Below are 12,082 nucleotides of genomic sequence, written 5' to 3' on the forward strand. Positions count from 1 at the left end.
AAAAGTATAGTGATAATTATGAAAACACTTTTTTTTTTTTCCGAACTTATTTTTTGGAATATATTTTTTGCGTAATTGTTCTGCTCATACAATTTAAAAAATGGTCTAGATTTTTCTGATCACTAGCCTTTAAGTAGTATGTAACGGTGTTCCTTAGTGTTTGAGAAGTATTATGCATAATAGGCAACTTATAAACCAAATGTTCCCAAGTTAGACATATAGTTCAACATCTCGCCGGTAGATGGCAGCAGCAACTTAAAATTAAAATGTTTTATATTATTTGGTACCGTATATTTCCGCTTATAAGGCAAGAATTTTTAAGAAATTTTAACTACTGAACTTTGAGTATCAGCTTATTTACAACTTCAAAATGATATAATAATTTGATCACAAAAATAATATTACACGAGCGTGACCAGCCCCGACTTTATCAGAGGGGAGTGCCCATTCGGTGAAACGGAGTTTCTAATTTTATACGTAATGAAATATTCGATTCAAATCCAACCCTTCGCAAAACAATCATACTTCAAAACAGGCTAATTTTTTATGTAATGGAATGCACGATTCAAATTCAGACCTTTGCAAAAAAATCATAAATTCATTTTAATTTTATAACGAAGTTAATTGATTAAATGTAATCTAAATTTAACCAATTATTTTAAATGTTTTTAATTTTAAGTTCTAATGCATTGTAATAAATAGAATTACTTTCTTTATAAACATTTCCAAAATATGTACTCCTTCGAACTCATACTCTGATGTTCGTATTTTAATGGTAGCTTATAAGCATTGCAGATGTAAACACATTTTATGATTTTACTACCGTGTAATTTTTGTCTGGGCTAAATATTTTGGGAATATACAGAAATTAAATAAGTAATTAAAAATAATGAAGAAAATTACAAGTAAATTTGTAAAGTAATAATTCTCAGAAATTTAAATTTATTATTTTAGTTTATAATATATTTTTAATAATTACTGTTTTAAGGCATACAGAACCTTGGATTTCTCTTTAGAAATCTGCCATACGTTCGGTATCATTGGCCAAAAATCTGAATTTTTACAATTATTTTTTTAAATAAAGAAATGTTGAATTAAAATTACATTAAAGATGGAAATTCATCTTCTTCTGGTATGTAATCATTAACAAGGATGCCAGAAAATTGTCCCCAAAATGCAACCCATATTCTAGGAGCTAAATCATACTATTTTTAATTTATCTTAGGAAGCTTTAAGTTCAAGCTAGAAACTGAACTTGAATAAGACATTTCATTGCCAGGCGATTGTATGTACATTTCAAATACAGTTTTGACCTCAATGGAAATTATCCCTGTATGACTCAATTTGATCGTATTCTTCTCATTACTATATTCTATATATGCTCACGCAGTTCAGAATCGGTCTTAAATAAATGGCCTGACGTACCCAAAATTTTATTAAATGTGACTGAAATTTACTTACTTTCAATCTTTGTACCAGCTATCAACTCATCACACTGATTACAAGCAGTCGTAAATTGGAAACGTAAATTTGTTCTTTCTTTCGTAACATTATTCTCATTACCATTCTTCTTCGTTTTGTTCCTGTAACTTCAGTCACTTAAAATCAAATGTATCATCAACGAAATTTCAATATCGCACAAAGTTTTCTAGTTACTTAATTCCTAGTAGAATAACAATTTCCTGGCGAACGCCAAATAATATTGAATATCAACATACCAAGTTAACGTAATCCAATAATTTAAATATATTTATTTACAAAAGTTTACGTACAGTAGTAAAAATAAAATAAGCATATAGAACAGCTTAATTAATTTTAACTTACAAAATTTTTCTGAAATATATCTGAAAATCAACTGCCGAATTCTAAAAATTGAACATTACAATTTGAAGTAAAATAGTAAATACAAAAAACAAAGTGTATATCTTTTCTTATTTATCCTACTTTTTTTATTTTATTCTAACTGCTTACGCATTGCCTTTTCATACCTTGCAAAACAGGTCATTGATTTTGATCTTTATATTTATCCCTACTTAGAAATGTCAAATATATACGTAATTTAAATTAGACCAAATAACTCGAATTGTTCTACATATTTGATATACTTACATCATAACTTCCGAATATGGTTTTATGAAACTTCAGGATTCTTCAAATTATCACACACAGTTTACTAATTCCTGATTTAACCTATCACTTCCAAGAACTACCTGAAATCATCACCAATAGAGACCATCACCGGATCGGACAGTTTCTCTCCACTTCGGCAAAACTATGCCGTTTGCATTATGCCATCTAATTGAATTGAAGAAATGTTGCTTTCGTGTTAGTAAATACAGGGTTTTTGATAGCACCATATCGGCGGCACATTAGTGTGCTTAAACCAAAAATAAAATTCTTATTTTAGCAAAATCTTGAAATGCAGGTAAATGGCACGAATGCTAATATGCCTATTGTACCCCCAGTTCAGAGCAATGCAACTCTCAGCTATTTATTTAGTTCAGCGTTGAGTTCGGAGTTTTCAGAGATCTCCGTGTGATCTTTCCCTTTTAGATCCGCTTTTTAGACTGCGCTGCATTTAACGTTCTTAGTCGTTTGAAATGTCACTACTGATTGTACCTTGCGATACTCTGAGGAGGGTTGTACGACTATTTTTGTGGAAAGTTCCAGAAATTCAAAGTGTTTCTTTTGGTAAAAATTAATTTTATCAAATTATCATCTGTTCTGTATGCATTCAATTCAGTATGAACACGTACGCACGCAACAATAAGATTGTAACACATTAATTGACTTACTTTATTATACTGATATTTAAATTTTCGTACGTTCCAAATCGAGGACATCAGTAGAACATCTTGGAAATACGTTACTCTTAACTCGATACTAGATTTATAGCCAACATACGGATCGAAGTTTCAATCGATATTTTATACTGTTTTCATATCGACACCCATTTTAACAACTAATTTCGTGTTAGAAACTCTAAAAAATCCTATTACTATTAATAAAATTAAAAAAAGTGACGTGATGGTACAGCAAAATCTTCGCCAGAGAGTGGCTCAGCTGACAGCCCAATACAGTGCAGGTCCAAGTGCAAGTGTTTCGGAACACACAGTTCAGCGAACACTGTTGGATACGAGACTGCGTAGCAGACGTCCTATTCTTGTGCCTTTGTTGAGCAAGCATCATTGTCAACCACGCCTGCAGTGGACCCACAACATCGAGAGTGGACCATGGATAATTGGAAGACAGTTACCTGGTCGGATGAATCATGATTTCTCATCCATCAAGTCGATCTTCGTGTTAAGATACGCCATCTTATAGGCGAACATTGTCCCTTGTGCAGCAGGTCATACACAGACTGCTGACGGCAGTATTATGCTTTGGGACACATTCTCATGGGTAGCTTTGGGACTCTTAGTTGTGGTAGAAAAGACCATGAATGTTGCGGACTATCTGAAGCTAACTGAGGATCAACTGGCGTCTGCCTTCCCAACTGGAAGTGGAATCTTCCAGCAGGAAAACGGCTCATGTCACAATGCTCGAATCGTGTTGAAGTCGTTCGAGGTGCATAAGGATGACTTCCAGTTAATATTTTGGCCATCTAACTCGCCGAATTTTAACACAATAGAGGACATTTGGGATGTCATGGAGCTGCAGCTCAGAGCTCAAACAACACCATTTCGAAATATCTTGACTTTGCGTGACTGGTGCTTAGACATTTGGTACAACCTGTCTTTAGTCCACCAAGAACTTGTGGCGTCCATGCCAAGGCGAGTTGCAGGTGTTTTGCAGGCTAAAGGTCGAGCAATGCAATATTGAGTAGGTAGTCATACTGTTTTGATTCTTCAATAAATATTCATTCGTTGCTCTGAAAGTACTGTTTTAGAACTTTGCTTATTATTTATTGTCTGAATACATTACCAATGTATTCAAGTACAGCCTTTATAAAACAAAAATTAGTTTGAAATTATCTGAATACCTTGCTAATTTATGTATAGCCCTCATAAATTAAAAATTAGTTCCAATTTGTTCAATTACATATTAAACGTAGGTTGAATTAAACCGCATTAACTGTCATACATCGAATAAAAGAGAAAGACCATAATTATTTCTTATTATGTAAAGTAATTCCATTTCCGGATTCTGAATGTCTAATTGCTAATCGATTACAATAAAAAATAATCTCTAGATTAGTGCTCAACAGAAGGGGAATTCCTCCATAATTAGTTTTAGGGAAGAAAATCGGTCACCCTTTTATTTACCTGTGGAGTATTTAGTTTTATTTTATAAATATAAAAAGCTACTTTTATTCATTTATTGGTATTTACTGACATTTTCCACGCTTCTCCTTGTTTAATTTATAAAACATATTAAAAAATAATATAAATTTAAATATATGTATATGCATTTTCATGTTTTGGAATGGGGGAGGGAAATGACCATCTAGCAATGGTGAAAGGGATGCATGCAGCAAAAAGGATGAGAATTCCTGCTCTAGACCTTCGATGAGGAAAATCTGTTCTCACTTTTCAGAAGCTCAAATTTTTTATTCATAGATACTGCTGAAAAGCTTCCAGATATACAGTGATCCCTCGTTTTTCGCGATTAATGGGGACCAGAACCTTCCGCGAAAGCTGAAAAACCGCGAAGTAGGATTTTCCCCTAGGAATTTTTGTTATTTACAAAAACTTATACAGTAATAAACATTAATCAACATTGCTTTCTGAAAGAGGCGAAGAGTCTTGTGCTGGTAGCGGAGGAGAGGCTCCCATTTGACTCCTAGAAGCTTTAGGCTCACTCGGAGACTCTTCTGCTAGAGGCGCTGACGGTAGAGCCGGGGGCTTTACCTTGGAGAGAAATATGACGATGGGTAGTTGTTGTCTTTGTTTATTCTTTACCTTCAAAATTTCCCTGTACAAGGGGACCCGTCAACACGATTGCTGAACTCGACAGCTCAAACCATATTGTCGTCAATATCTTGTGCAAAATGTTGCATCGCTTTTGCCATATTGCACAATTGTTGCAGATTCTCCAGGGTTAAGGCCCCACTTTTCAGTTTCTTCTTCGTCTTCCTCTTCGTTTTCTTCCTCACTTGCAGACTTTGTCATCTCAAGCAGGTCTTCATCGGTCAGTGGGTCCGAGTGCCGATCGATAAGAGCGCTGTCTTCTTTTGTCATGTGGACAAATCCTTCATTCCTCATGATGTGAGCCAGCCTTACCGCCTTCTCCACTGCTGAGTAGTGAACTTCTCCAGGAGTGAAGCCTGGATAGTCGTGCACCCCGTTCGGCCATAATTTCTTCCAGTTAAAGTTTATGGTCTCACTCTTCATGTCCTTTAATGCTCGCTGAATATTAGATAAACATGAGGCAATGTCGTAACTGCGCCAGTATGCTTTCAAGGTGAATTCGTCATTGGCATCGTAAACTGCCGAGATGAGGCCCTCCATCGTGAAGCGAGTGTAGAGTGCCTTAAAGGCACGAATGACACCTTGATACATCGGCGAAATTAGAGATGTAATGTTCGGGGGCAGAAACTCTATCTGCACACCGTCATATTGGAGGTCCGTTGCATGTCCTCCTGCACAGTCGATCAGGAGAAGGACCTTAAAGGGGAGACCCTTTTCAGCCAACTACAGCTTCACCTGGGGAATGAAGCAATGGAGGAACCAATCAAGGGTCAGAGCTTTCGTTACCCAGGCCTTGGAGTTATGTATCCAGAACACGGACAACAGAGCCGTATTTTTGTTTTCTAATGCCCGTGGATTTTTGGCTTTATAAATAAGGCCTGACTTAAGCATAAAACCTGCAGCATTGCCAGATATGATGAGAGTTACAGGGTCTTTGTGAGCCTTGAAGCCTGCCCTCTTCACTTCGTCCTTGAAGAGGAACGTACGCGAAGGCATCCTCTTCTAAAAAAGGCATCTTTCATCCATGTTAAAAACTTGTTCAGGGAGGTAGCCTCCCTTACTGATGAGGTTAGGGACCTCTTCCTCCGCGTAACGACAAGCAGCATCGTTGTCAGCAGAGAAGCCTCACCAAAAAGCAAGTTTCTGAGGCCGTATCTTTTCTGAAATTTTTCGCACCAGCCTTTGCTGGCTGAAAATCCTCGTCCTCGAGGAGGCGAATCACTCCTGGCAGCGCTATTACTGGCTTGAGCTTCGTCAGCACCTTCTTCAGACTCTTCATTGTCGTCATCGGGCAAGATTTGGTCGTAGAGAGCTTTGGCCTTTGTCCTGACCATATTAGTGTCCAAACTCACTTTTTCCTGCAATCAGCAATCCACAATGCCAGTGCAGCTTACATTTTCCAAATTCTGTTATTACGCGGAGTTACCACACGTTTCGATTCTTTATTGGAGCAGTTTTGCGGATGTTTGCTTCCTTTTTCTTGATGTACCGCACATATTCATTCACCCCGTAATGGCGTGCCACAGATGCATAACTTCTGCCCTCTTTGATCATATCTAAAAGTTTTACTTTTTAGCTGATGGTCATCATCTTCATCCTCTTGGGCGCCCCAGAGGAAGCTTCGCACTTAGGCGGCATTATAAGGGCTTAATTAATGAAAAGGTTATCGCTTAAACAAAAAAAAAGTTATCGCCTACACAACACTAAAATACAGTATGCGAGACAATCAACATCATGGACAAAACTGGCGAGATACAATAAAAGAAATATGCTAGGTGAGGCTGCGATGATGCGCAGACAATCAATTCACAGGGATAAATCCACTTGTACTCTCAGTGGTCGATGTCGCACCGGAAACCAATCACGCGCCTTTATAAGAGCCCGTGGTATGTACTCTGAGTCAACTAATCGCTTTGTTTGATTGTATTTTTTCATTTATATTTTTTGATGAATATTTTGGGAAAACCCGCGAAGCACTGAAGCCGCAAAACATGAAGCGCGAAGTGGCGAGGGAACATTGTATTCCCTGTATCAAGAAACTATGCACACAAATCTATCAAATACCTTGTCAAATTATACTTTATATTCAACACAATAAATGACGTTTGTCGGTTTCAGAAGCTTACAACAAAAAACTTTTAATTTTCATCTTCTTCCAACAAGTAAACAAAATATATATGTTGTGATGCACCTTAAGTTTGAGTCTTATTTACACGAGAAGTGAAGGAAGAAGAGAGAACCACTTTAGGTGCTAAACTATTTAAAAGATTGCATGAAACTTTCGGATAGGTTGCGTTCAATTATTAAAATTGGTAGGATGATAAGTAGAAAACTATTATTTATAACCTCCTACTCCACAACAAAATTGGGCTAGATCTCAGAGGTATATATAAGAGAAAGAATTAATGCTCCGGAGTTGCCTTAACGAAGGCAAATTTAAATGGTTTATTCGTGTTGCAATCTATGCGCGTTATTGTGAATTGATTACAAGGTACAGTTAGGGAAATTAAATTCTATCATTGAGTTTTTATCCGTAATATTAATTTAAAATCCGATCATTACCCTTGTAATGCTATAGCAAAAGCTATAGTAAACTCCTAGTTTGATGGCTGACAACGTTTTTTTGTCAAATATGTAGCACATGGCATTAAAAAATCGTTTTTCTAATTTTGCTAGAATATAAATATTCATAAAATATCACCCAAATTTAAAAAATTTTATGAAATGAATATTTTATTAAAATTAAAGCTAATAAGGTACAACCACTAATAAATACAACGGACTGCTTGCTCCATTTTTTCAATAATACGCAAAATGTATTAACGAGGAAGATAAATTACTTTCTTATGCGATAGTTCTCAGAAGTAATACTTTTTTGTTTGTTCCCAAGCTAATTTTTTTTTTTTTTTTTTTTGCTGAATTATTGTTGTGAGCGAAGTGGCAAGGTCAGAAACTCACCGGACGGAATGGTAGACGTGACGCCCCCAATAAGACACAGTTATAAATTTATGCTGTTTTTCATTCTTTTCTTGAACTGTTACGGTTGTTCTTAGCTTATGCTTGATTTTTACTTCAACATTCACTCATCTCAAATTTCCTTGAAATTTAGTCCAAGATATTATTTTTTATTCGCATTTTTATACATTATTTCTATTATTATTCTTATTTTGCCCATTGCAACTGGCTTTGGATTACGGATATTCTCATTATTAGATTACTTCCTTTGTGTCTACCTAAAAATACTTATATTAATCTCCTTATATTACTGTAATTTTAGAAGTTAAATTTTAACTTATAAATTAATATAAGGATAATATAAGGAGTTTTGTATTATAATAATGCGTTATAAATTTTAACTTATATAATATGAGGCGTTTTGTGTTATAATTTGTCTTTCGGGTTTTTTTTCTTCTCTCTAAATATTATAACATTTTACTGCCCACTAAAAAAACTGGACACTAAAATGAATTTCGTTTGCTTCTTAAAAGAATTATAATTTAACACAGATTGTACAAAATATTTAAACTTTAAAAGTTGTATAACCTAACAAGTAGTTAGTTATGTATTCTTACGTAGTTGGATTTGGAGGACTCCAAATAAGTATACTTATAGTATTTTCTCTATCTACGTTTTTAACCGATAGATATGTAGTCCAAATTTGCAAATGTATAGATTACATCTCGATATTTATGCTTTTCTGGCACTTGTCATTAATTCTGAACTTGAAGCCGTTTAAAAATTTACATAGTTTGTTGCATGCAATTTGAGTATATGCTGTTGTAGAGAAAGAATTTAGGCTCGCAGAATCTTAGAGGTCAACATTCGGAGAATTAAGACCAGCAAGGTATAATTTTTTCTAACTGTTTTACGCACGTTTGATGATTTTTAATCCAAGCCGTATAAAAACAGGGCAGTAATGATATAGTCTTGTATTGGTCATAATTATAAATTCGGTCAGCCTTTTATTTACCTGTTGAGTATTTAGTTTTATTTTATAAATATAAAAAATACCTTTATTCAAGTATTGGTATTTATTAATATTTTCCACACTTTTCCTTGTTTAATTTATAAAACATATTAAGAAGTAATATAAATTTAAATATACGTATATGAATATTCATATTTTGGAATGGAGGAGGGAAATGACCGTCTAGGCATAGTGAAAGGGATGCGTGGTGATGATGGTGGGTAATGTGAATAAACTAGGTGATGATCATTTTTTCTAGAAATAAATAACCGACTTAATGTTTGGTTGAACAATAAAATTTTATGGTATAATTTTTAAAAATCCTAGGTTTTTGTTTGTTTGTTTGTTTGTTTTTGTTTTTTAAAATCTGGGATGTTATTAAAACTGCTTAGTGTCCTCGAAACTAGAAAGGTGAATTATTTCAGTTGTATTTAAGTTCAACAGCACATACATTTTCTTATTGATCTTTCAATAGCTTTAAATAAAATGCAAACAGCATCAAAGAACTTTCAGCGCAAGTGAAAAAATACTGAGGACCACCGAATCATGTCACTTTCTGAATTAGACAAGTGTGTCTTTCGCTTTAATGACGTTTATTCCTGATGACGTAGAATTTAGTTTGGGTAGAAAAATGAGTTTTACATTTAATCAACAAGAAAGATATTTTACTTAAGAAAATAAAAATTAATATTAGCAATCACTAGTTTCACAAACCTAGATCAAAAGAGAGTTACCCAAAAAAGCATGATACAAATGAATGTAAACAATATCCCAAAATTCAAGACACAAAAAACTAAGACGACTAGAAAAGAGCCTCAAAACATATCCTTCAACCGATACTTTATTTACATACCCCATTTTGAAAGAAGATTAAATTAAAAAATAGCAGACGGCATTTCTCATTTCAAGTAGGAAGTTATTGGGAGAAATGTTTATTCCAAAACATTTGCTTTTCCGATAAACATTGCCATGTTTATCGAAATCATTCTAAAATTGCGTAAACAACCTCTGTATTTTAAGTGAAGTACATGAGACAAATTAATACCCTGGATTGTTATTCGAAGCTAAAATATTTGATACATATCAATATGTGATAGTAACAATTCAGCGCTAAAGGTTAATTATTAAATTAATGTAGTTATTAGACTTATTATTATGCCAGTAAGAGTATATTGCAGAATGATTAGCAATTTCTGAAATGTAAATGTTGGAAATAAAATTTCAATGCTTTGGTACAGATAATAATAGTTTGTTCTGCTGTGAGCTGTGAGCTAACATTTTGTAATGCTATGCACATAATAACAGATAAAAATACCTATAATTTCATGTAATGTTTATGCCCCATACCACAATTGTTTGAAACCACCAGTAACTAAGTGACTATACAAAATACTGATAGGGCATCCCAGGTTCTACTCTCATTGGCTGAACAGCATAGCTAGATAGAAGTTTCCTCACTTGTAATACAAATATGTCATACTTTCTCTTAAAACATTTATTATAAAGCCATGTCTTTCCTAGGTAGTTAAGCATAGTGTTGTATTTATAACTGTTTAACTACCAAATAGTTAAAATTTTTGGACCGTCAGAGAGTGAGTAACTAGTGCTGTGAAACAATAATTGCTCAGGGTTCAGATAAAAAATAAACCTGAACTAGATGACTTCATGACTTAGCCCATGTGTAGTGCAATATCAGTTAGTTATTCTTAGAAAATCCTCTACAAATACATTTCTGTCTTCAAGCAAATTTATTACGTATTTTGAAAACCTAACAGAGATAATCCAATATACAGTCTCTCTAAGTTTAGTCAATATCAGGATACGTGAATTTAGTAATATCTTAAATTATTTAAAAAAAAAAAACCCTCCAGACTATTTTAATAGAGGATGCCTTTGGACCTGACATGTGTAATTTGTTATCTGCCTTTCATCAAATGTAACCAAAGCATACGTTTTACGCAATAAAACTCTTTGTCTGAAACAGAACTAAAACACTGCTGTTTTAACTTGATTGTATAATGCAATACAATTAAGAATTGTGTAAATAATTTCTTGTTTTCAATTCACTGAAATCTCTTAAATTTAATTTGCAGTGTTTGCCCGTTACGAGAGAATAATGTTTAATTCTGAATTAAACCGCAATTATAAGATCAAATACCACATCAAAGGTGCATTTATTCTGACAAAATTAAAACTATATGGATAATGCTAAATATTTTACACAATAAAGACACGTTTCAAATTTTTAAAACAAATACCGGATTAATCGTATGAAATTTCAGTTCTTCTCAACTATTATGAATTAAAATTTATCAGAAATTATGCGTTATTCTGCAATTTACATATTTTCTTTTATAAACATTTCAAAACCCCTTAGATACATATTTTTTGCTTTCGTTTTGCTTTCCAAACGCTTACTAATCAGTTTTCGAAAATCTAGTCCAGAGTATAAAAACGATTTGCCTTTTTGAGCTTTATACTCATTAATAGCATTACATATTTCATTTTCTAATGCTGTAAAATCCTTTTGCAACCTTCTTCGTTCCTTTTCTTCTTGGAAAAGACTTCCTCCTCTGTTTTTATATCTGCTGGTTTCGAAAACTATCACTAAATCGCGCAATTTCTGTTTTTTTACAATTTTATTTACAATATTTTCAGTGTCTCTATAAAAGCTACTCCATTTCTCCACTTCCACCTCATGCGTTTCTAAGATTTCGTCATTAAATTCTGTTGCGGCAAAAGAAGGAAACTTCTGCCTTCGTGTTTCAGAAACAAAGCACTTATTCCATAAGGCTTCCAACTCTCTGCGGAGATTCTCTACATAGCTTTGTATATTTTGTTTCTTTATTTCTTCATATTTTTGCACTTCCTTTTCAATAGATTCAATTGTTTGGACACGACAGTCTGCGTGCTGTAATAGAAACATTTCTTTTTCATTTTCATTTACATTTAACCTCTCCCAGAGAGTGGTGAGTTTGTCCATCAGTTCTTTTTTCCTAGCTTCTAGATTAAATTTTTTATTTTGGGCTTTGCATACAATATCTTCCACGGCCTTCATTCTTTCATCTGAAAGTAGGATACTATCTTCTTTACCAGAGATAATAAACTTTTCAAGGGATGTTTCAGGTGATATTTCAGTTGTTTCTAAAATGGTCGTCAATTCCCTTTTAAAGGCATAGTACTTTCTAAGACGGTAATCTTTTTC

Source organism: Stegodyphus dumicola, chromosome 9 (genome assembly GCF_044657685.1).
Source record: "Stegodyphus dumicola isolate Sdum_Otavi_A_Nest chromosome 9, ASM4465768v1".
NCBI lineage: Eukaryota > Metazoa > Arthropoda > Arachnida > Araneae > Eresidae > Stegodyphus > Stegodyphus dumicola.